Consider the following 25,179-nt stretch of genomic DNA (forward strand, 5'->3'; position numbering starts at 1 on the left):
ATGGCTGGATTCTTAGTGAACAAAACTGGGTTTCAGCATCCCTACTACTGGGTCAATTACAACTTGATTTAATAAGAAATCTCATCTCTTAGTACGTCTCATAGCATTCTGAATGGTTATGATACATCTCTCTGCCACTTCCCTCATTCTAACTGTTTCCTATTAGAGCCTCGGGATGAGTCCTCCCCGCTTACCTGAAGCACCTAGTGCTATGCAGGCCTCCTTCCTTTTGCAAGGAGCCCATGCTTCTACCCACATGCCACACCCAGTTCTGGAGGAGTCCGAGAAAGAAGGAGCCTCCAGGAGTAGATGGAGGAAATTCACTCCACCTTTCTCCTTTGAGGCTAATATTCACTATCAGATTCTGTGCTAAGGAAACGCAATGTCCTTCTCCTGTGGAAAGTCTGTCTTCCATCACTTGTGCCGGCCCTGTTTCTGTGTGCTGGGCAAGAAACACTGCATACAGTGAAGACAGAACCAAGAGATCTACCCCAGGGATTGAGCTCAGGGTGGGCACTGGCTCCTTTCCCAGGAGGGCGGACAGGAGATTGTGCTTTAGAAGGTGGGACAGAGAAACCAAGCAGTGTGACAAGAGCATCTCCACTCATGTTGCTGTGCAAACTGCCAGATGATATAGGTTGTGGTATTTTCTGATGGCCTTTGCAAGCAAACAAGTCTGGGAGTAAAGTCAATTAAAACATGGAAAGTTATACTTAAAAAATTTTTTGCGATAGTGAGTCCTTTGAGAAATACATACATTAATAGAATATGATTGCCTTATATGTGTCAATATTTTCCCCACCAAAGAAAAAACTGAAAATGCTTCATTGTAAAATGTCACTTGTTTAACAAAGAGACTGTCTATGAGTAAAGTTGTTCTAGAAATCCTCAATCCCTAGGTCGTAGTTTGCTGATGGTGCTGAGGGGAACCCTGGTGTGCGATTCAGTGCCTGCTACTCACAGGGAGGCTCTTAAGAACTCAGAGACCCGCCCAGTGGACCCCACGTGTGAGGACAGGATTGGCGCCTCGGGCTGGACTTGAAGGGGGAAATGCTTTAGAGAAGTGGAAGGAGATACAGGAAGGGCACCTGAGCCATGGGGAATCAGGTGTGGTTGGTTTAGAGATCAAGGAAAAGTGTACACCTGAGCACAGCCTGGGCCACACTTAGGATGCTGTTGGCACTTCTGGTTGAATGGGGAAGAGAAAGGACATCCCCCTCTTGCTGGAGTGAACTCTGGAGAGATGTCTTCTTTAAAGCCTGGGGAGAGGAGCTTCTCTCCCATTATCTCCTGATACCTGTGTACATTCGAGACCCTTCCTGCTTTCTTCTTTCCCTCTGTCGACTCCCTTTCCTTATTTTTCTTCTTTTTTTCCCCTTTTTCCACATTGTATTTATTTTACATATGTGTATTTTATTGTTGTAAAAATACTTATACGATGAAATCCAACTTCATAACAAGTTTTGAAATGTCCAGGCAGTCCTGTTGACTACATGCACCTTGTTTTACAGCATGTATCTAGAACTGTTCCAATTTGAAATAACACATTCTAACCATTGAACAGAGACTTCCCATGTCAACCTCCTGCCAGCTCTTGGAACCCCCCTTCTGCTCTCTGCTTCTCGGAGTTTTCTTTCAGTTTTTGACCTTCTGTGACTGGCTTATTTCACTCTTAGAAATGTCCTCTAATTTCTTTCGTGTTGCTGCAAATGGCAGGATTTCCTTCTTTTTCAAAGACTGAGTGACTTTCCACTGTATGTATACACCACATTTTCTTTATTAATTCATCTTCCCATGGACACTAGGCAGTTTTCCTATGTTGTGTATTGTGTATAATGCTGCAATGGACATGAGATTGTAGATATCTCTTGGACATTCTTGTTTTATCTCCTTTGTATATAAACCTAAATGAGTGACTGCAGGATTTTATGATAGTTCTCTTAATAATTTTTCAGGGACCTCCATTCTGTTTTCCATAATGGCTACACCATTTTACATTACTCCAGGGTACAAAACAGGGTACAGGAGTTCCACTTCTTCACATCTTTGCCAGCATCCATTAATTTTCTTTCTTTCTTATTTATTTATTTATTTTTTTTTTGCAGCACACGTGTCTCTCATTGTTGTGGGCTCTCCCGTTGCAGAGCACAGGCTCCAAATGCACAGGCTCAGCAGCCATGGGACATGGGCCCAGCCGCTCAGCGGCATGTGGCATCCTCCCAGACCGGGGAATGAACATGTGTCCCCTGCCTCGGCAGGCGGACTCTCAACCACTGTGCCACCACGGAAGATCTATTTGTCTTTTTATAATACACATCCTAACAGGTGTGAGTGATATCTCCCTGTGGCTTGATTTCCATTTCCCTGATGCTTAGCGAGGTTGAGCAAATTTTCATATGTAGATTGACCACTTGTATGTCTTTATGGAGAAATGTCTAGTGAAGATTTTTACCCATTTTTAAACTCAGTTATTTGCCTGCTGTTTTTCTGAAATTGACTTGTAGTAGTCTCTTATATATTCTGGATATTGGTCTCTCATCCAGATACAAGGTTTACACATATTTCCTCCCATCCTATAGGTTGCCTTTTCATGCTGTTGATTGTTGAAGAGACTATCCTGTCTTCACTTGGTAATCTTAGAACCTTGGCCAAGATCAGTTGGCCATATATATGTGCGTTTATTTGAGGTCTCTCTATTATATTTCATTGGTCTATCTCACTGTCTTGATGCCAGTCGCAGACTATTTTGACTACTGTGGCATTGTTATTTGTTTTGAGTTCAGGAAGTGTTAATCTCCATCATTGCTCTTTGCTCTCAAGATTGTTTTATCTACTTGTGGGGGTTCCATATGTATTTTAGGATTCTTTCCACTTCTATAATAATGACATTGAATTTTGTGGGTTGTTGCGATATATGTGTACATCACTTTATGTAGAATAGAAATGCCAACAGTATTTAATAATCCAGTCTATGAACATGGTATGTCATTCCAATTACTTGTCTCTTCTTTAATTTTTTTCAGCAATGTCCTGTAGTTTTCAGTATATAAATTTTTCACCTCCTACGGGGTGTTTTTCACTGCCTTTCTCAGGTCTTATAGAGTCAGGATTGAGAAGGATGGACTCATAGAGAGATTGAAATCCCTCCCTCCCCCTGCACCTACTCTCTGATTATGTGTAATACAGGTGTACTGGGCCATGCCCTTCGCCTCTGTCTACAAGTGGGCCCCTTGCTGGGAATTCCTCTTGGATCTGAGTGTTGACTGTACTATTTCAGTGTCCACAAGGACTCTCCCAATGTCTGGCTTGGGTCCAAGAGCCCAAGATATACCTACATATGAATGATCAGATCAGGCCATCAAATTTTCTGCAGTAAATAACAACCATTGGAATGGTGGCTGGTTGCCTCTTTCTCATCTTTGGATTTCTTAGAACTGAGTTTCCAGTGTGGTAGCCACTAACCAAATGTGTCTATTTATAATTAATTTAGTTCAAACAAGACTTAACTCATTCTATTAAAAAATGCAAAAACCACACAATTGCTTGGTCACACTAGCCATGTTTGAAGTGTGTCTATAACATCTGGAATTTCAGGTTGGTAAGGTTGACGGTGAAAGCTGTAAATGGGTCTATAGAAGTAAGGGGTTGAAAGGTGATTTTCTCAGCACCTCCTCCTCATTTGAAATTTTCAACTGTGATCAATATCTTATTGAAGGACTCTGTCTGCACAGAGCACAGGGGAGGTCTGAGAACCTGGAGGGAAGACCAGGAGGATGCTCTGTGAGCCAGCAAGACGAGTAGGAGAAATGGGTGGGTCAACTTGTATAATAACTTTATGCTCATGTTGTGTTTGTACAGAATGGATCATGGAGAGCATATATAGCAGTGATGCTGATGACGATTCTGATAGCGAACAACTCTCAGGTAGGATCTAAAGCGAGACAACTCCTAGAACACTTGGGTTCCACCCGGTTCTTTAGAAACTAAGGAAGGTGAATATGCAAACAGGAAGAAGAAGGAAATATGTGTAGAATTCTGATTTGCTCTTTCCAAATTTTAATGATATAATAGAGTTATTGTGTCCATGTCCTTTGACTGTACTGTGCTTATAGTCATCTTTTCTTGCTTTGCCATTCAGAAATTTTCTTTCTCAGAAGACTACTCTTTCATTGATTTTTCTCTGCCAAAGATGAAAGGTTCATTTCTGTTTGGTATCTGGAGGGTATTTTGCACCAGGGATTTTGGTTTCCTTTTTACATTCGCGTATGATGGCCATATCCTAGTGGGAACAAAACTCTCATAGTCACTTGACACTGGAGAACAAGTTCTTATACTGAGTATCAGGTGGTGGATGAGACTTGAACTCTCTCCCTCTACACTTTCAGGACTTGTAGCTTAATGTTACTTTTGTCCTCACTGTTTAATCCTCATGGAAAATGCGCTCCCAGAGATGGATGAGTCACAGAACACATGCTTTGGGGCCACTGCATGTGCTCAGTCTCCTCATTTCAGCCTCAGCACCTCCCAAGGCTGATGTGCTGAAGGTGCTTCCATTTGAGAGGGGTCCACGTCCAGCTGCCCCTTAAGACCCTTCATGGCCGGCAGGAATTGTAGAGGACTGTGTGAAGAGGCTGCTGGGCTCACTTCACACACTGGTTCTCACAGCCCTGCTAACCTGGTCTCCTGGAATTCACCAGGCCCAGGACAGAGACTCATGGCAGCAGGGCCCAGGGTCACTGCTCTTCTTACAACCCACTGCTCCATCCGGACAGCCCTGCCCCGGCTCCCCACACTCCAGTCCTGCCTACCCTCTGACCTTTCCTCAGGCCTGCCTTGGTCTTATCCTTCCCAGTTCTTCTAAGACTGGTGTAAACCCTGGCAGTTGCTGTGTGTTTATGAGGCTTCCTCTGCTGTAGAATATTGTGTCAGTATTCCAGGCTAAGGGAATAGGGAAAAGTTACTTTTAACTCTAACACTGCTTTCATCCTCTCTAAGGAGCTAAGAGACTTACGGAGTAGTTTTGATGTACCTAATGTTAGCTCAGGCACAGGACCCTTACTTGTTTTGTGAAGTTAGTTGCATATCTAGGCTATTGTGGAGAATGCTGCAATGAACATAAGTTCATCTCATTGTGATACTGATTTAATTTCCTTTGGCTATATACCCAGAACTGTGATTGCTGAATCATATGATATTTCTGTTTATAATTTTAAAAGGAACCCCCATACTCTTTTTCATAATAGCTGCACCATTTTACATTCCCACCAGCAGTGTACAAAGTTTCCAATTCCCCACATCTTGGCCTTGACTTGCGGGCTCTAGAGCACGGGCTTAGTAGTTGTGGTGCACGGGCTTAGTTGCTCCATGACTGGATTCTTAGTGAACAAAACTGTATTTCACAATCCCTACTACTGGGTCAATTACAACTTCATTTAATAAGAAATCTCATCTCTTAGTGGGTCTCATAGCATTCTGAATGGTTATGATACAACTCTCTACCACTTCCCTCATTCTAACTCTTTCCTATTAGAGCTTCGGGATGAGTCCTCCCCCCTTACCTGAAGCACCTAGTTTTAGGTAGGCCTCCTTCATTTTGTAGGGAGCCCATGCTTGTCCCCACATGCCACACCCAGTTCTGGAGGAGTCCGAGAAAGAAGGAGCCTCCAGGAGTAGATGGAGGAAATTCACTCCACCTTTCTCCTTTGAGGCTAATATTCACTATCGGATTCTGTGCTAAGGAAACGCAATGTCCTTCTCCTGTGGAAAGTCTGTCTTCCATCACTTGTGCCGGCCCTGTTTCTGTGTGCTGGGCAAGAAACACTGCGTACAGTGAAGACAGAACCAAGAGATCTACCCCAGGGATTGAGCTCAGGGTGGGCACTGACTCCCTTCCCAGGAGGGCGGAGAGGAGGTTGTGCTTTGCAAGGTGGGACAGAGAAACCAAGCAGTGTGACAAGAGCATCTCCACTCATGTTGCTGTGCAAACTGCCAGATGAAGTAGGTTCTTGGTATTTTCTGAAGGCTTTTGCAAGCAAACAAGTCTGGGAGTAAAGTCAATTAAAACATGGAAAGATATACTTAAAAATTTTTTTTCGATAGTGAGTCCTTTCAGAAATACATACTTTAATAGAATATGATTGCCTTATATGTGTCAATATTTTCCCCACCAAAGAAAACACTGAAAATGCTTGATTGTAAAATGTCACTTGTTTACCCAAGAGACTGTCTATGAGTAAAGTTGTTCTAGAAATCCTCAATCCCTAGGTCGTGGTTTCCTGATGGTGCTGAGGGGAACCCTGGTGTGCGATTCAGTGCCTGCTACTCACAGGGAGGCTCTTAAGAATGCAGAGACCCGCCTAGTGGACCCCACGTGTGAGGACAGGATTGGAGCCTCGGGCTGGACTTGAAGAGGGAAATGCTTTAGAGGAGTGGAAGGAGATACAGGAAGGGCACCTGAGCCATGGGGAGTCAGGGGTGCTTGGTTTAGACATCAAGGAAAAGTGTACACCTGAGCACAGCCTGGGCCACACTTAGGATGCTATTGGCACTTCTGGTTGAATGGGGAAGAGAAAGGACATCCCCCTCTTGCTGGAGTGAACTCTGGAGAGATGTCTTCTTTAAAGCCTGGGGAGAGGAGCTTCTCTCCCATTATCTCCTGATACCTATGTACATTTAAGACCCTTCCTGCTTTCTTCTTTCACTCTGTTGACTCCCTTTCCTTATTTTTCTTCTTTTTTCCCCTTTTTCCACTTTGTATTTATTTTACATATGTATATTTTATTGTTATAAGAGTACACATACGATAAAATCCAACGTCTTTACAAGTTTTGAAATGTCCAGGCAGTCCTGTTGACTACATGCACCTTGTTGTACAGCATGTGTCTAGAACTTTTCCATTTTGCAAATAACACATTCTAACCATTGAACAGAGACTTCCCATGTCAACCTCCTGCCAGCTCTTGGAACATCCCTTCTACTCTCTGCTTCTCGGAGTTTTCTTTCAGTTTTTGACCTTCTGTGACTGGCTTATTTCACTCTTACAAATGTCCTCCAAGTTCTTCCGTGTTGCTGCAAATAGCAGGATTTCCTTCCTTTTCAAAGACTGAATGACATTCCACTGTATGTATACACCACATTTTCTTTATTAATTCATCTTCCCATGGACACTAGGCAGTTTTCCTATGTTGTGTATTGTGTATAATGCTGCAATGGACATGAGATTGTAGATATCTCTTGGACATTCTTGTTTTATCTCCTTTGTATATAAACCTAAATGAGTGATTGCTGGATTTTATGAGAGTTCTCTTAATAATTTTTGGGGGACCTCCATTCTGTTTTCCATAATGGCTACACCATTTTACATTATTTCAGGTTACAAAATAGGGTACAGAAGTTCCACTTCTTCACATCTTTGCCAGCATCCGTTAATTTTCTTTTTTCTTTTTTTTTTTTTTTTTTGCATTACACGGGCTTCTCATTGTTGTGGGCTCTCCCGTTGAGGAGCACAGGCTCCAAACGCACAGGCTAAACGGCCATGGCTCATGGGCCCAGCTGCTCAGCGGCATGTGGGATCCTCCCAGACCGGGGCACAAACACGTGTCCCCTGCCTCGGCATGAGGACTCTCAACCACTGTGCCAACCGTGAGGCCCTAATTGTCTTTTTATAATACACATTCTAAGAGGTGTCGGTTATATCTCCTTGGGGCTTCATTTCCATTTCCCTGATGCTTAGCGATGTCGAGCAAATTTTCATATGTAGATTGACCACTTGTATGTCTTTATGGACAAATGTCTAGTGAAGCTTTTTACCCATTTTTAAAGTCCATTATTTGCCCGTGTTTTTCTGAAATTGACTTGTAGTAGTTTCTTATATATTCTGGATATTGGTCCCTTATGCAGATACAAGGTTTACACATATTTCCTCCCATCCTATATGTTGCCTTTTCATTCTGTTGATTGTTGAAGGGACTATCCTCTCTTCACTTGGTAATCTTAGAACCTTGGCCAAGATCAGTTGGCCATATATATGTGCGTTTATTTGGGGTCTCTCTATTATATTTCATTGGTCTATCTCACTGTCTTGATGCCAGTAGCAGACTATTTTGACTACTGTGGCATTGTTATGTGTTTTGAGTTCAGGAAGTGTTAATCTCCATCATTGCTTTTTGCTCTCAAGATTGTTTTATCTACTTGGGGGTGTTCCATATGTATTTTCGAATTCTGTCCACTTCTATAATAATGACATGGAATTTTGTGGGTTGTTGTGATATATGTGTACATCCCTTTATGTAGTATAGAAATGCCAATAGTATTTAATAATCCAGTCTATGAACATGGTATGTCATTCCCTTTACTTGTCTCTTCTTTAATTTCTTTCCGCAATGTCCTGTAGTTTTCAGTATACAAATTTTTCACCTCCTACGGGGCCTTTTCCACTGCCTTCCTCAGGTCCTCTAGAGTCAGGGGTGAGAAGGATGGACTCATGGAGAGAGTGAAATCCATCCCGCCCCTCTGCACCTACTCTCTGATTATGTCTAATACAGGTGTACTGGGCCATGCCCTTCACCTCTGTCTACAATTGGGCCCCTTGCTGGGAATTCCTCTTGGATCTGAGTGTTGACTGTACTATTTCAGTGTCCACAAGGACTCTCCCAATGCCTGGCGTGGGTACAAGAGCCCAAGATATACCTACATACGAATGATCAGATCAGGCCATCAAATTTTCTGCCGTAAGGAACAGCCAGGGGAGGGGTGGCTGGTTGCCTCTATCTCATCTTTGGATTTCTTAGAGCTGAGCTTTCCAGTGTGGTAGCCACTAACCAAATGTCTCTATTTATAATTAATTTAGTTCGAAAAATAATTAAATCATTCTATTAAAAAATGCAAAAACCACACAATTGCTTGGTCACACTAGCCATGTTACAAGTGTGTCTGTAACATCTGGAATTTCAGGTTGGTAAAGTTGACGGTGAAAGCTATAAATGGGTCTATAGAAGTGAGGGGTTGGAAGGTGATTTTCTCAGCATCTCTTCCTCATTTGAAATTTTCAACTGTGATCAATATCTTATTGAAGGACTCTGTCTGCACAGAGCACAGGGGAGGTCTGAGAACCTGGAGGGAAGACCAGGGTGATGCTGTGTGAGCCAGCAAGTCGAGTAGGAGAAATGGGTGGGTCAACTTGTATGATAACTTTAGGCTCATAGTTGTGTTTGTACAAAATGCATGGTGGAGAGCATAGATAGCAGTGATGCTGAGGATGATTCACATAGGGAACAACTCTCAGGTAGGATCTAAAGGGACACAATTCCTAGAACACTTTGATTCCACCCGGTTCTTTAGAAATGAAGGAAGGTGAACATGAAATCAGGAAGAAGAAGGAAATATGTGTAGAATTCTGATTTGTTCTTTCCAAATTTTAATGATATAATAGAGTTATTGTGTCCATGTCTTTTGACTGTACTGTGCTTATAGTCATCTTTTCTTGCTTTGCCATTCAGAAATTTTCTTTCTCACAAGACTACTCTTTCATTGCTTTTTCACTGCCAAAAATGAAAGGTTCGTTTCTGTTTGATACCTGGAGGGTATTTTGCACCAAGGTTTTGATTTCATTTTTACATTCACGTATGATGGCCATATCCTAGTGGGAACAAAACTCCCATAGTCACTTGACACTGGAGAACAAGTTCTTATAGTGAGTGTCAGGTGGTGGATGAGACTTGAACTCTCTCCCTCTACACTTTCAGGACTTGTAGCTTAATGTTACTTTTGTCCTCACTGTTTATTCCTCATGGAAAGCGCGCTCCCAGAGATGGATGAGTCTCAGAACACATTCTTTTGGATCACTGCATGTGCTCAGTCTCCTCATTTCAGCCTCAGCACCTCCCAAGGCTGATGTGCTGAGAGGTTTCCAATTGAGAGGGCTCCACGTCCAACTGCCCCTAAAGACCCTTCATGGCCGGCAAGAATTCTAGAGGACTGTGTGAAGGGTCTGATGGGCTCGCTTCACACACTGGCTGTCACAGCCCTGCTAACCTGGTCTCCTGGAATTCACCAGGCCCAGGACAGAGACTCAGGGCGGCAGGACCCAGGGTCACTGCTCTTCTTACAACCCACTGCTCCATCCGGACAGCCCTGCCCCTGCTCCCCACACTCCAGTCCTGCCTTCCCTCGGACCTTTCCTCAGGCCTTCCTTGGTCTTATCCTTCCCAGTTCTTCCAAGGCTGGGGTAAACCCTGGCAGGTGCTGTGTGTTTAGGAGGCTTCCCCTGCTGTAGAACTTTTGTTTCAGTATTCCAGACTAAGGGAATTGGTTCAAGCTACTTTTAACTCTAATATTGCTTTCATCCTCTCTAAGGGGCTAAGAGACTTACGGAGTTGTTTTGAAGTACCTAAGGTTAGCTCAGGCACAGGACACTTACTTCTTTTGTGAAGTTGGTTGCATATCTAGGCTATTGTGGAGAATGCTGCAATGAACCTAAGTTCATCTCATTGTGATACTGATTTAACTTCCTTTGGATATATACCCAGAACTGTGATTGCTGAATCATATGATATTTCTGTTTATAATTTTATAAGGAACACCCATACTCTTTTTCACAAGAGCTGCACCATTTTACATTACCACCAGCTGTGTACAAAGTTTCCAATTCCCCACATCTTGGCCTTAAACTGTTAATTTTTTTCTTTATAATACACAGCCTAACAGGTGTGAGGTGTTCATTTGCATTGCCCTGATGATTAGTGAGGTTGAGAACCTTTTCCTATATTTGTTACTCATTTGTATGTCTTTTTCAGGAAATGTCTTATTTAAGTCTTTGCACATTTCTTAACCCATTTATTTACCCTTTTTAATTTTTTAATGTATTTTGCATTTGACTTGTAGTGTTTTTCTTAGATGTTTTGGACATTAGCTCCTTTTCTGATATATGTTTGTAATCTCTCTGTAAGTTATATTTTCATCCTATTGACTGTTGAAAAAACTATACTTTCCCTATTTGTTGTCTTAGAAGCTTGGTGAATTTCATTTGGCCCTGTATCTATGAGTTTTCTTGGGATTTATTTATTCTGGTCTTTAGGCCTATGTATCTGTTTCTATGTCAGTACCATACAGTTTTGATTCCTGTGGCTTTGTAGTGTGTTTTGAAGACAGGAAGTGTGAAGCCTCCATCTATGTTCTTTGTTCTCAGGATTGTTTTGTCTGTTTGGAGTCCTTAGTGTTTCCATATATATTATAGGATCTTTTTTTTTCTATTTCTTTGAAAATGACATTGGGATTTTGATATGTATTACAATGAATTTATAATTACCTTTGGGTAGTGTAGAAATGTCAACAATAAGAAATCTCCAGTCTATGAATATGATATGCCATTTCAATTATTTTTTCCTTGTTAAATACTTTCAGCAGTGGTTTGTAGTTTTCAGTGTACAGGCCATTTACCTTCTAAGGGCATTTTGTCCCTTCCTTCCCTGGATATTTCAGAGGCAGTGGTGAGAACGATGGCCTCATGAAGTGATTGAATGTCCCTCTCTCCCTTCTGCAGCTGCTCGCTGATTATGTCTAGCACAGTTGCACTGGGCCATGCTCATTACCTCTCCCCCCAAGTGGAACACCTGTCGGGAATTCCTCTAGGATCTGGGTGTTGACATTACTGTTTCAGTGTCCCCAAGGTCTCATGAGTGCCTGGCAAGTGTGCCTGATCCTAGGAAACACCTACAAATGAATCATCAAATCTGGCAAGCAAACTGCCCTGCAGAATGTGTTGGGCTGCACCTCTCACACCTGCAAGCCCTGTACTTGCTCAACCTCAGGGCTAAGAACAGAGCCTGGAATCAGGGACAGAGACATTCATGGTTTAATAGATGGGAGATCTTTCACGTCAGAAGCAATGTAGTCCTGGAGAGACATCCCACTGTAGATAGCCAATGGCAGTCAGAACGCAGCAGCAGCAGTAGGAGCATTCTTCACTCTGGGCGGAATAGGCAGGCTACCAGTTAAAGGGGGAATTGACAGCAGTTGGGCTCATCGGTTACCAGGGAAACCAGCAGAGTGACGCATCCCTCTTACCTCTTGTACTAAGTACTTCACTGGGCACAAGTTTTTCCTTTGATAAACCATCAGCAAACAGCCATCTTGAATGGGTATATATATATATATATATATATATATATATATATATGGAGAGAGAGAAAGAGAGGGATGTGTATTACAGTGTGGTAGCCACTAGCTAGATGTGCCTGTTATAATTTATTTAACTCAATTAATGATTAACTCATAGTATTAAAATAAAACAAATAAAATATCCAATTACTCAGTCACATTAGTCACATTTTAAATGTATCCATAAGACTTGTAAATTCATGTTCGTGTTTCTACAGATTCGACTCTGGATAGCATTTGTGGCCGTGATAAGGAAAAGGATACAGGTAGGAACAACACTTAGGTAGGATCTAATGGCAGAGGGTTCCTGGAACTTTAGGGTTATATCTCCTGCTTTGGAGACTGAGGAAGGTGGATATGAAATCAGAAAGAAGAATAAAATATGTGTAGAGTTCGGACTTGTTTTTTTCATATTTTAATGATACAAGAGAAAGCAATTGTGTCCTTAGACGTGACTGTGCTCTATAATCACATTTTCTTGATTTGCTCATCAAAAATGATCTTTTGCACATGAGCTGCTCTTTCTTGTGCTTGTCACTCCCTAATATGGAAGTTTGTTTTCTGGTTAGCACATGTAGGGTATTGTGCACAGGAGAGTTTGTTTTCTTTTGCATATTGACCCATGATGGACAGAACAAAACACTCATGGGTCAAAACACTCATGGGCCCTTGAAACTTGAGACCAAGTTCTTCTAGAAAGGGTGAGGTGGTGGATGAGAAGTGAACTGTCTCCCTCTGCACTTTCAGGACTTGTGGCTCCACCTCATGTTTTGTCCTCACTGTTAGTTCCTCTTGTAAAGGACAGTCCCAGAGATGGATGAGTCACAGAACACATGCTCTGGGAACACTGCATGTGCTCAGTCACCTTGAGCTCATCTCAGCCTCTCCATTTCCCCAAGGCTGATGTGCTGACATGCTTCCATTTGAGAGGGGTCCACGTCCAGCTGCCCCTAAAGACCCTTCATGGCCGGCAGGAATTCTAGAGGACAGTGTGAAGGTGCTGCTGGGCTATTTCACACACTTGCTTTCAAAGCCCTGCTGACCTGGTCTCCTGGGGTTGACCAGGCCCAGGACAGAGACTCAGGGCAGCAGGACCCAGGGTCACTGCTCTTCTTACAACCCACTGCTCCTTCCAGACAGCCCTGCTCTTGCTCCCCACCGCACAGTCCTGCCTACCCTCTGACCTTTCCTCAGGCCTGCCTTGGTCTTATCCTTCCCAGTTCTTCCAAGGCTGGGGTATACCCAGGCAGGTGCTCTGTGTTTATGAGGCTTCCTCTGCTGTAGAATTTTGTTTCAGTTTTCCAGATTAAGGGAATTGGGACAAGTTACTTTTAACTCTAATATTGCTTTCATCCGCTCTAAGGGGCTAAGATACTTACGGAGTTCTTTTGAAGTACCTAAGGTTAGGTCAGGCACAGAACCCTTACTTGTTTTGTGAAGTTGGTTGCATGTTCTTCCCTCAACACAGCTGTTGCCCAGATTTGGTTAATATTCCTTTTCCTCAGAAGGAGATGGTGCAGAGATAAATGTTCTAAGCTCTTGATCTCCTAAGTGGAAAAGCCAAACTGAGAACCCAGGGGTTGGTCCCAATATGGATGCTCTGGATCCCTGACCTGCACTTACAACTCAGCCAAGGGATCCTCAGTCATGGAGCAAGGGAGTCCCTGCATTCGTATCCTTGGCTGGAAGTCCTAGCATCTACAAAGGTCCAGACCTTGCCCATCAGGTGGCCTTAATGATCACAGAATCCAGGGCAGCTATGGCTGGACTTATCAGTTGACTTTGGCACAGTCATTAATGTGAAATTCACCTCAAGACCTGCATTCTCCTGGTCAGCTACAGATTCTGAGAGGTTTGAGACACCATGTACACAGTACAGGTCATATCTGTCAGTGCTGGTGTCATTGCTTAAACAAGGCCGAAAGCAGATAAGAATCAGGGAGCTATTTATTGTATTGGATAACATTACCACAAGCCATAGAATTGGTCAATTCCTGTAGCCCACACCCAAGGACTCAAAGTGGAACCTGACTGTTAGCCTGTACACTTCTCCTGCACAGCTGGGTTAGAAACAGGCTGTGCTGAGTCCGGGCTCCCTCTTCATAACAAAGTGTCCCACTTATGGAACAGCTCCCTAGAGTATGGACAGCCGCTGACTCAGTGGGCATACGTACATTGTATAGCAAACAAAGACTGGGAGAAAAATATGATACGATTGATAGTGGCTGTATCTAAAGGGTAGGATTTCAGTTTTGTCAAATCTTGTGTATTTGATTTTCTTTAAGACAAGTGATTAGTGAATAAATGTAGCATATTTTGTCTAGGATTGAATTCAGTCCTTTAATGGAGGTTGCTGTTAATCAAGTATAAAATATCATACAACAGAAGTCATGATAAATGCAGTAGCTGGCATTGTGGATGCTGGGGAAAGAGTGATCTGGGAAAAATCAAGCGACAGTGGCAATTTAGCAGAAGCTCAAAAGAGGCAGGATGGGTCATGGGTCTCTGTCATTGAAACAGAGCATGCATTTTAATGTTTACCATTTTTTAGATCGACCCTTCCCTTCTGATTAGGCTCCCTTTAGCTACAAAGCCAAAGCTCTGTTTTCATTTCCTTCCTCTTGTCCTTTACCTTCCTTCATCCCGCAAAGAGGATGGCCCAACACCAGCTCAGCCCACACTTACTAACCTCCCACATCCATACACACCACCCCATGTCCTCATCGAGAAGAAAGGCCCTGAGTCATTCCTGAGCTGCATCACCAGTGTCCTGACAGTTACTCTGTGTCCCTCCAGCTCTCCCTGATGATGTGGCGGTAGACCTGCACCGTGATAGGACAGAAGAAAAGCCTCCGAGGATCATCAAGGTAAGCTGGATTTTTTCTGGTCTGAGATCGAAATATTGCTTTATTTCTCTTTCAATAGATTTAAGTTATGAATATTTGAGGGTATTCCTTCCAGATACATACAATTCCCTTGGTTGGGAGAATGTGGAGTGAGAGTCTATTACCAACTCATGGTGCCTGATTCCTCAGGACATTAAAATTGACAGCATCCATTACAGCCTGTAGAGTATGGAGCTCTCTCTCCTGGAGCGATTTTTCCTCTAGGCAGAGAATTCTGTAATTTCCAACCTAAATGGACTTGGAAGTTCCATCCTCCTAGAAAAGTTCTTGCCTTTCAGCCTGAGTAGGTTTGCTCTGATAACCCTTGCTGGGTTCCCTGGACCACTGTTTCTTATCAGGTTTTCTACTGTCAGCAAATGAACAAAAGACCTGAGCATCACTGTGATCTTATCCTCATAGTGTTTTCTCTTCTGTAGTTGCAGGTGGCCTTCACAGAACGTGAAAACGGTATGTATTCTGGAATCAGTCACTTGGGGAGGAAGAACTTTGAAGATGAGAAAGTGGGACATTCTTGCTGGTTTTAGTGTAGAGGGCAAACTGATTCCAAATTTGTGCTGGGAATGAGAGTAGGGGTCCTGGTGATAGAAAGAGATTTACAAGTAATGTGACCTGTTACTATAGTCCCAGGAAGAAGCTGTATTACGGTTAGGTGGTGTAAGTTTGTGTGCATGAGAAAGGGTGTGTCTGTATGTGAAATGAGTGGTATGATTCTGTGTGTGTATGTGAACATTTTGTGTTGTGTTTCCCTTGACTTATGTTCCCATAAACATCACTGTTCCTTGTGCCATCTTTCTAAAAAATTTTCCCATCGACTCTGCATCATGAATGGGTATGGATATAAAAGTAAATAAACTGTACACTTTCAGGGTGTGCATTGATTTTATACCAAGTGAGCCTCATTTAACCTGGAAAACAAATCCTATCACCACCCAGGCAAATGTTTACTGGATTCTTTTTTTTTTTTCTTTTGGCTGTGTTGGGTCTTCGTTGCACTGTGCGGGCTTCTCATTTCGGTGGCTACTGTTGTTGCAGACCACGGGCTCTAAGTGCATGGGCTACAAAATTTGTGGCACGTGGGCTCAGTAGTTGTGATTTTCAGGGTCTAGAGCACAGGCTTAGTAGTTGTGGTGCACGGGTTTAGTTGCTCCATGGCTGGATTCTTAGTGAACAAAACTGGGTTTCAGCATGCCTACTACTGGGCCAATTACAACTTCATTTAATAAGAAATCTCATCTCTTAGTACGTCTCATAACATTCTGAATGGTTATGATACATCTCTCTGCCACTTCCCTCATTCTAACTGTTTCCTATTAGAGCCTCAGGAGGAGTCCTCCCCCCTTACCTGAAGCACCTAGTGCTAGGCAGGACTCCTTCTTTTTGCAGGGAGCCCATGATTGTACCCACATGCCACACCCAGTTCTGGAGGAGTCCGAGAAAGAAGGAGCCTCCAGGAGTAGATGGAGGAAATTCACTCCACCTTTCTCCTTTGAGGCTAATATTCACTATCGGATTCTCTGCTAAGGAAACGCAATGTCCTTCTCCTGTAGAAAGCCTGTCTTCCATCACTTGTGCCGGCCCTGTTTCTGTGTGCTGGGCAAGAAACACTGCATACAGTGAAGACAGAACCAAGATATCTACCCCAAGGATTGAGCACAGGGTGGGCACTGGCTCCCTTCCCAGGAGGGAGGACAGGAGGTTGTGCTTTGCAAGGTGGGACAGAGAAATCAAGCAGTGTGACAAGAGGATCTCCACTCATGTTGCTGTGCAAACTGCCAGATGATGTATGTTCTTGGTATTTTCTGAAGGCTTTTGCAAGCAAACAAGTCTGAGAGTAAAGTCAATTAAAACATGGAAAGTTATACTTAAAATTTTTTTTCGATAGTGAGTCCTTTGAGAAATACATACTTTAATAGAATATGATTGCCTTATATGTGTCAATATTTTCCCCACCAAAGAAAAAACTGAAAATGCTTGATTGTAAAATGTCACTTGTTTAACCATGAGACTGTCTATGAGTAAAGTTGTTCTAGAAATCGTCAATCCCTAGGTCGTAGTTACCTGATGGTGCTGAGGGGAACCCTGGTGTGCGATTCAGTGCCTGCTACTCACAGGGAGGCTCTTAAGAACTCAGAGACCCGCCCAGTGGACCCCACGTGTGAGGACAGGATTGGCGCCTCGGGCTGCACTTGAAGAGGGAAATGCTTTAGAGAAGTGGAAGGAGATACTTTAAGGACACCTGAGCCATGGGGAGTCAGGTGTGGTTGGTTTAGAGATCAAGGAAAAGTGTACACCAGAGCACAGCCTGGGCCACACTTAGGATGCTATTGGCACTTCTGGTTGAATGGGGAAGAGAAAGGACATCCCCCTCCTGCTGGAGTGAACTGTGGAGAGATGTCTTCTTTAAAGCCTGGGGAGAGGAGCTTCTCTCCCATTATCTCCTGATACCTGTGTACATTCGAGACCCTTCCTCCTTTCTTCTTTCCCTCTGTTGACTCCCTTTCCTTATTTTTCTTCTTTTTTCCCCTTTTTCCACTTGGTATTTATTTTACATATGTATATTTTATTGTTGTAAAAGTACACATACGATGAAATCCAACGTCTTAACAAGTTTTGAAATGTCCAGTCAGTCCTGTTGACTACATGCACCTTGTTGTACAGCATGTGTCTAGAACTTTTCCATTTTGAAATAACACATTCTAACCATTGAACAGAGACTCCCCATGTCAACCTCCTGCCAGCTCTTGGAACCACCCTTCTACTCTCTGCTTCTCGGAGTTTTCTTTCAGTTTTTGACCTTCCGTGACTGGCTTATTTCACTCTTACAAATGTCCTCCAAGTTCTTTCGTGTTGCTGCAAATGGCAGGATTTCCTTCTTTTTCAAAGACTGAATGGCATTCCACTCTATGTATACACCACATTTTCTTTATTAATTCATCTTCCCATGGACACTAGGCAGTTTTCCTATGTTGTGTATTGTGTATAATGCTGCCATGGACATGAGATTGTAGATATCTCTTGGATATTCTTGTTTTATCTCCTTTGTATATAAACCTAAATGAGTGACTGCTGGATTTTATGAGAGTTCTCTTAATAATTTTTGGGGGACATCCATTCTGTTTTCCATAATGGCTACACCATTTTACATTACTACAGGGTACAAAACAGGGTACAGGAGTTCCACTTCTTCACATCTCTGCCAGCATCCATTAATTTTCTTTCTTTCTTTTTTTTTTTTTTTGCAGTACATGTGTCTCTCATTGTTGTGGGCTCTCCCGTTGCGGAGCGCAGGCTCCAAACACACAGGCTCAGCGGCCATGGCTCATGGGACAAGCTGCTCAGCGGCATGTGGGATCCTCCCAGACCTGGGCACGAACATGTGTCCCCTGCATCGGCAGGCGGACTCTCATCCACTGTGCCAGCAGGGAAGCCCTAATTGCCTTTTTATAATACACAACCTAACAGGTGTGAGTGATATCTCCTTGTGGCTTGATTTCCATTTCCCTGAAGCTTAGCGAGGTTGAGCAAATTTTCATATGTAGATTGACCACTTGTATGTCTTTATGGAGAAATGTCTAGTGAAGCTTTTTACCCATTTTGAAACTCAGTTATTTGCCCGCTGTTTTTTTGAAATTGACTTGTAGTAGTTTCTTATATATTCTGGATATTGGTCCCTTATTCAGATACAAGGTTTACACATATTTCCTCCCATCCTATAGGTTGCCTTTTCATTCTGTTGATTATTGAAGAGACTATCCTTTCTTCACTTGGTAATCTTAGAACCTTGGCAAAGATCAGTTGGCCATATATATGTGCGTTTATTTGGGGTCTCTCTATTATATTTCATTGGTCTATATCACTATCTTGATCCCAGTAGCAGACTGTTTTGACTACTGTGGCATTGTTATGTGTTTTGAGTTCAGGAAGTGTTAATCTCCATCATTGCTGTTTTCTCTCAAGATTGTTTTATCTACTTGGGGGGTTCCATATGTATTTTAGAATTCTGTCCACTTCTATAATAATGACATGGAATTTTCTGGGTTGTTGTGATATATGTGTACATCACTTTATGTAGTATAGAAATGCCAACAGTATTTAATAATCCAGTCTATGAACATGGTATGTCATTCCAATTACTTGTCTGTTCTTTAATTTCTTTCTAGAGTGTCCTGTAGTTTTCAGTATACAAATTTTCACCTCCTACGGGGCCTTTTCCACTGCCTTCCTCAGGCCTTCTAGAGTCAGGATTGAGAAGGATGGACTCATGGAGAGAGTGAAATCCCTCCCTCCCCCTGCACCTACTCTCTGATAATGTCTAATACAGGTGTACTGGGCCATGCCCTTCACCTCTGTCTACAAGTGGGCCCCTTGCTGGGAATTCCTCTTGGATCTGAGTGTTGACTGTACTATTTCAGTGTCCACAAGGACCCTCCCAATGCCTGGCGTGGGTTCAAGAGCCCAAGATATACCTACATACGAAGGATCAGATCAGGCCATCAAATTTTCTGCAGTAAAAACAACCAGGGGAAGGGTGGCTGGTTGCCTCTTTCTCATCTTTGGATTTCTTACAGCTGAGCTTTCCAGTGTGGTAGTCACGAACCAAATGTGTCTATTTATAATTAATTTAGTTCAAAGAATAATTAACTCATTCTATTAAAAAATGCAAAAAACACACAATTGCTTGGTCACACTAGCCATGTTTGAAGTGTGTCTGTACCATCTGGAATTTCAGGTTGGTAAGGTTGACGGTGAAAGCTATAAATGGGTCTATAGAAGTGAGGGGTCGAAAGGTGATTTTCTCAGCATCTCTCCCTCATTTGAAATTTTCAACGGTGATCAATATCTTATTGAAGGACTCTGTCTGCACAGAGCACAGATGAGGTCTGAGAACCTGGAGGGAAGACCAGGGTGATGCTGTGTGAGCCAGCAAGTCGAGTAGGAGAAATGGGTGGGTCAACTTGTATAATAACTTTATGCTCATGGTTGTGTTTGTACAGAATGGATCTTGGAGAGCATACATAGCACTGATGCTGATGACGATTCACATAGCGAACAACTCTCAGGTAGGATATAAAGCGAAACAATTCCTAGAACACTTGGGTTCCACCCGGTTCTTTAGAAACTAAGGAAGGTGAATATGAAATCAGGGAGAAGAAGAAAATATGTGTAGGATTCTGATTTGCTCTTTCCAAATTTTAATGATATAATGGAGTTATTGTGTCCATGTCCTTTGACTGTACTGTGCTTATAGTCATCTTTTCTTGCTTTGCCATTCAGAAATTTTGTTTCTCACAAGACTATTCTTTCATTGCTTTTTCACTGTCAAAGATGAAAGGTTCGTTTCTGTTTGGTACCTGTAGAGTATTTTGCACCAGGATTTTGGTTTCAGTTTTACATTCACGTATGATGGCCATATCCTAGTGGGAACAAAAGTCTCATAGTCACATGACACTAGAGAATAAATTCTTATAGTGAGTGTCAGGTGGTTGATGAGACTTGAACTCTCTCCCTCTACACGTTCAGGACTTGTAGCTTCATCTTACTTTTGTCCTCACTGTTTATTCCTCATGGAATGCACGCTCCCAGAGGTGGATGAGTCACAGAACACATACTTTGGAATCAATGCGTGTGCTCAGTCTCCTCATTTCAGCCTCAGCACCTCCCAAGGCTGATGTGCAGACATTTTTCCATTTGAGAGGCCTCCACGTCCAGCTGATCCTAAAGACCCTTCATGGCTGGCAGGCATTCTAGAGGACTCTGTGAAGGGGTTGCTGGGCTTGCTATACACACTGGCTCTCACAGACCTGCAAACCTGGTCTCCTGAAATTCACCAGGCCCAGGAGAGAGACTCAGGGCAGCAGGACCCAGGGTCACTGCTCTTCTTGCAACCCACTGCTCCATCCGGACAGCCCTGCCCCTGCTCCCCACACCCCAGTCCTGCCTACGCTCTGACCTTACCTCAGGCCTGCCTTGGTCTTATCCTTCCCAGTTCTTCCAAGGCTTGTGTAAACCTGGCAGGTGCTGTGTGTTTAGGAGGCTTCCCCTGCTGTAGAACTTTTGTTTCAGTATTCCAGACTAAGGGAATTGGTTCAAGTTACTTTTAACTCTAATATTGCTTTCATCCTCTCTAAGGGGCTAAGAGACTTATGGAGTTGTTTTGAAGTACCTAAGGTTAGCTCAGGCACAGGACCCTTACTTGTTTTGTGAATTTGGTTGCATATCTAGGCTATTGTGGAGAATGCTGCAATGAACTTAAGTTCATCTCATTGTGATACTGATTTAATTTCCTTTGGATATATACCCAGAACTGTGATTGCTGAATCATATGATATTTCTGTTTATAATTTTATAAGGAACCCCCGTACTGTTTTTCATAAGAGCTGCACTATTTTACATTCCCACCAGCAGTGTACAAAGTTTCCAATTCCCTACATCTTTGCCTTAAGCTGTTAATTTTTTTCTTTATAATACACAGCCTAACAGGTGTGAGGTGTTCATTTTCCTTGCCCTGATGATTAGTGAGGCTGTGAACCTTTTCCTATATTTGTTAGCCATTTGTATGTCTTTTTCAGGAAATGTCTTATTTAAGTCTTTGCACATTTCTGAACCCAGTTATTTGCTCTTTTTAATTTTTTAATGTATTTTGCATTTGAATTGTAGTGTTTTTCTTAGATGTTTTGGACATTTGCTCCTTTTCTGATATATGTTTGTAATCTTTCTGTAAGTTATATTTTCATCCTATTGACTGTTGAAAAAACTATACTTTCCCTATTTGTTGTCTTAGAAGCTTGGTGAATTTCATTTGGCCATGTATCTATGAGTTTTCTTGGGGGTTATTTATTCTGGTCTTTAGGCCTATGTATCTGTTTCTATGTCCATACCGTACAGTTTTGATTCCTGTGGCTTTGTAATGTGTTTTGAAGTCAGGAAGTGAGAAGCCTCCATCTATGTTCTTTGTTCTCAGGATTGTTTTGTCTGTTAGGAGTCCTTAGTGGTTCCATATGTATTTTAGGATTTTTTTTCTTTTACTTTGAAAATGACATTGGGATTTTTATATGTATTACAATGAATTACTACTTACCTTCGTGTAGTGTAGAAATGTCAACAATAATATGTCTCCAGTCTATGAATATGCTATGTCATTTCAATTATTTTTTCCCTGTTTAATTCTTTCAGCAGTGGTTTGTAGTTTTCAGTGTACAGGCCATTTACCTTCTAAGGGCATTTTGTCCCTTCCTTCCCTGGATTTTTCAGAGGCAGTGGTGAGAAGGATGGCCTCATGATGTGAGTGAATGTCCCTCCCTCCCTTCTGCACCTGCTCGCTGATTATGTCTAGCACAGGTGCACTGGGCCATGCTCATTACCTCTCCCCTCAAGTGGAACACCTGTCGGGAATTCCTCTAGGATCTGGGAGTTGACATTACTGTTTCAGTGTCCCCAAGGTCTCATGAGTGCCTGGCAAGTGTGCATGAGCCTAGGAAGCACCTACAAAGGAATCATCAAATGTGGCCAGCAAACTGCCCTGCAGAAGGTGTTGGGCTGCACCTCTCACGCCTGCAAGCCCTGTACTTGCTCAGCCTCAGGGCTAAGGAAAGAGCCCGGAGTCAGGGACAGAGACATTCATGGTTTAATAGATGGGAGATCTTTCACGTCTTAAGCAAAGTGGTCCTGGAGAGACATCCCACTGTAGATAGGCGATGGCAGGCAGAACGCAGCAGCAGCAGTAGCAGCATTCTTCTCTCTGGGCGGAATAGGCAGGCTTCCAGTTAAAGGGGGGATTGACAGCAGATGGGCTCATCGGTTACCAGGGAAAACAGCAGAGGGACACATCCCTCTTACCCCTTTGGCTAAGTACCTTCACGGGGCAGAGGTTTTACCTTCATTAAACCATCAGCAAATAGTCAACTTTAATTGATACAACATACAGAGGTGAATAAACAGGGGAGTGGTGGTAACATTCTCCATATATTATATATATATATATACATTTATATGGAGAGAGAGAGAGGGATGTGTATTACAATGTGGTAGCCACTAGCTAGATGTGCCTGTTACAATTTATTTAATTCAGTCAATGATTATCTTAGTGTATTAAAATAAAACAAAATAAAATAACCAATTACTCAGTCACATTAGTCACATTTTAAATGTATCCATAAGACTTGTACATTCGTATTCGTGTTTCTACAGAATCGACTCTGGATAGCATTTGTGGCTGTGATGAGGAAAAGGATACAGGTAGGAACAACACTTAGGTAGGATCTAATGGCAGAGGGTTCCTGGAACTTTAGGGTTAAATCTCCTCCTTTGGAGACTGAGGAAAGTGGATATGAAATCAGAAAGAAGAATGAAATATGTGTAGAGTTCTGACTTTTTTTTCATATTTTAATGATACAATAGAGAGAAATTGTGTCCTTAGACATGACTGTGCTCTACAATCACCTTTTCTTGATTTGCTCATCAAAAATGATCTTTTGCACATGAGCTGCTCTTTCTTGTGCTTGTCACTGCCTAATATGGAAGTTTGTGTTCTGGTTAGCAAATGTAGGGTATTGTGCACAGGAGAGTTTGTTTTCCTTTGCATATTGACCTATGATGGACAGAACCTGTGGGTCAAAACTCTCTTGGGCCCTTGAAACTTGAGACCAAGTTCTTCTAGAAAGGGTGAGGTGGTGGATGAGAAGTGAACTGTCTCCCTCTGCACTTTCAGGACTTGTGGCTTCACCTCATGTAGTGTCCTCACTGTTAGTTCCTCTAGTAAAGGACAGTCCCAGAGATGGATGAGTCACAGAACACGTGTTCTGGGATCACTGCATTTGCTCAGTCTCCTTCAGCTCATCTCAGCCTCTGCACTTCCCGAAGGCTGATGTGCTGACATGCTTCCATTTGAGAGGGGTCCACGTCCAGCTGCCCCTAGAGAACCTCCATGGGCGGCAGAAATTCTAGAGGGCTGTGTGAAGGGGCTGCTGGGCTTCTTCACACACTTGCTTTCACAGCCCTGCTGACCTGGTCTCCTGGGGTTCACCAGGCCCAGGACAGAGACTTAGGGCAGCAGGACCCAGGGTCACTGCTCTTCTTACAACCCACTTCTCCGTCCAGACAGCCCTGCCCCTGCTTCTCACACCCTAGTCCTGCCTACCCTCTGACCTTTCCTCAGGCCTGCCTTGGTCTTATTCTTCCCAGTTCTTCCAAGGCTGGGGTAAACCCTGGCAGGTGCTGTGTGTTTAGGAGGCTTCCGCTGTGTGGAACTTTTTTTTCAGTATTCCAGACTAAGGGTATTGGGACAAGTTACTTTTAACTCAAATATTGCTTTCATCCCCTCTAAGGGGCTAAGAGACGTACGGAGTTGTTTTGAAGTACCTAAGGTTAGCTCAGGCACATGACCCTTACTTGTTTTCTGAAGTTGATTGCATGTTCGTCCCTCAACACAGCTGTTGCCCAGATTTGGTTAATATTTCTTTTCCTCGATAGGAGATGGTGCAGAGATAAATGTTCTAAGCTCTTGACCTCCTAAGGAGAACAGCCAAACTGAGAACCCAGGGGTGGGTCCCAATGTGGGTGCTCTGGATCCCTGACCTGCACTTACCACTCAGCCAAGGGATCCTCAGTCATGGAGCAAGGGAGTCCCTGCATCCGTATCCTTGGCTGGAAGTCCTAGCATCTCCAAAGGTCCAGACCTTGCCCATCAGGTGGCCTTAGTGGTCACAGAATCCCGGCAGCTATGGGTGGACTTATCAGTTGACTTTGGCACAGTCATTAAGGTGAAATTCACCTCAAGACCTGCATTCTCCTGGTCAGCTCACTGATTCTGAGAGGTGTGAGACCCCACGTATACAGTACAGGTCATATCTGTCAGTGCTGGTGTCATTGCTTAAACAAGGCCAAAAGCAGGTAAGAATCGGGGATATTTTATTGTATTGGATAACATTACCATAAGCTTTAGAATTGGTCAATTCCTGTAGTCCACAACCAAGGACTCAAAGTGGAACCTGACTGTTAGCCTATACCCTTCTCCTGCACAGCTAGGTTAGAGACAGGCTGTGCTCAGTCTGGGCTCCGTCTTCATAACGAAGTGTCCCACTTATGGAACAGCTCCCTAGAGTACGGACAGCCCCTGACT

At 43.0% G+C, this 25,179-nt stretch overlaps 1 long non-coding RNA gene and 2 pseudogenes across 3 annotated transcripts in view; 1 reads left to right on the forward strand and 2 right to left on the reverse strand.

The window, feature by feature from the left end:
• Nucleotides 1–25,179, reverse strand: part of LOC309799247 (centrosomal protein of 78 kDa-like) — a 780,309-nt pseudogene that overhangs the window by 391,334 nt on the left and 363,796 nt on the right. The gene's annotated exons all lie outside the window — the stretch shown is intronic.
• LOC309800867 (centrosomal protein of 78 kDa-like) overlaps nucleotides 1–25,179 on the reverse strand; it is a 720,575-nt pseudogene that overhangs the window by 368,621 nt on the left and 326,775 nt on the right. The window lies entirely within an intron of this gene.
• Nucleotides 14,950–23,297, forward strand: LOC309799865. The gene is made up of 4 exons (XR_014293370.1): nucleotides 14,950–15,023; nucleotides 15,479–15,509; nucleotides 20,057–20,122; nucleotides 23,250–23,297. It is a non-coding gene; the product is annotated as an uncharacterized lncRNA (long non-coding RNA).

The sequence above is a fragment of the Mesoplodon mirus genome, assembly GCF_964341445.2.
Source record: "Mesoplodon mirus genome assembly, chromosome: 3".
Classification (NCBI taxonomy): Eukaryota; Metazoa; Chordata; class Mammalia; order Artiodactyla; family Ziphiidae; genus Mesoplodon; species Mesoplodon mirus.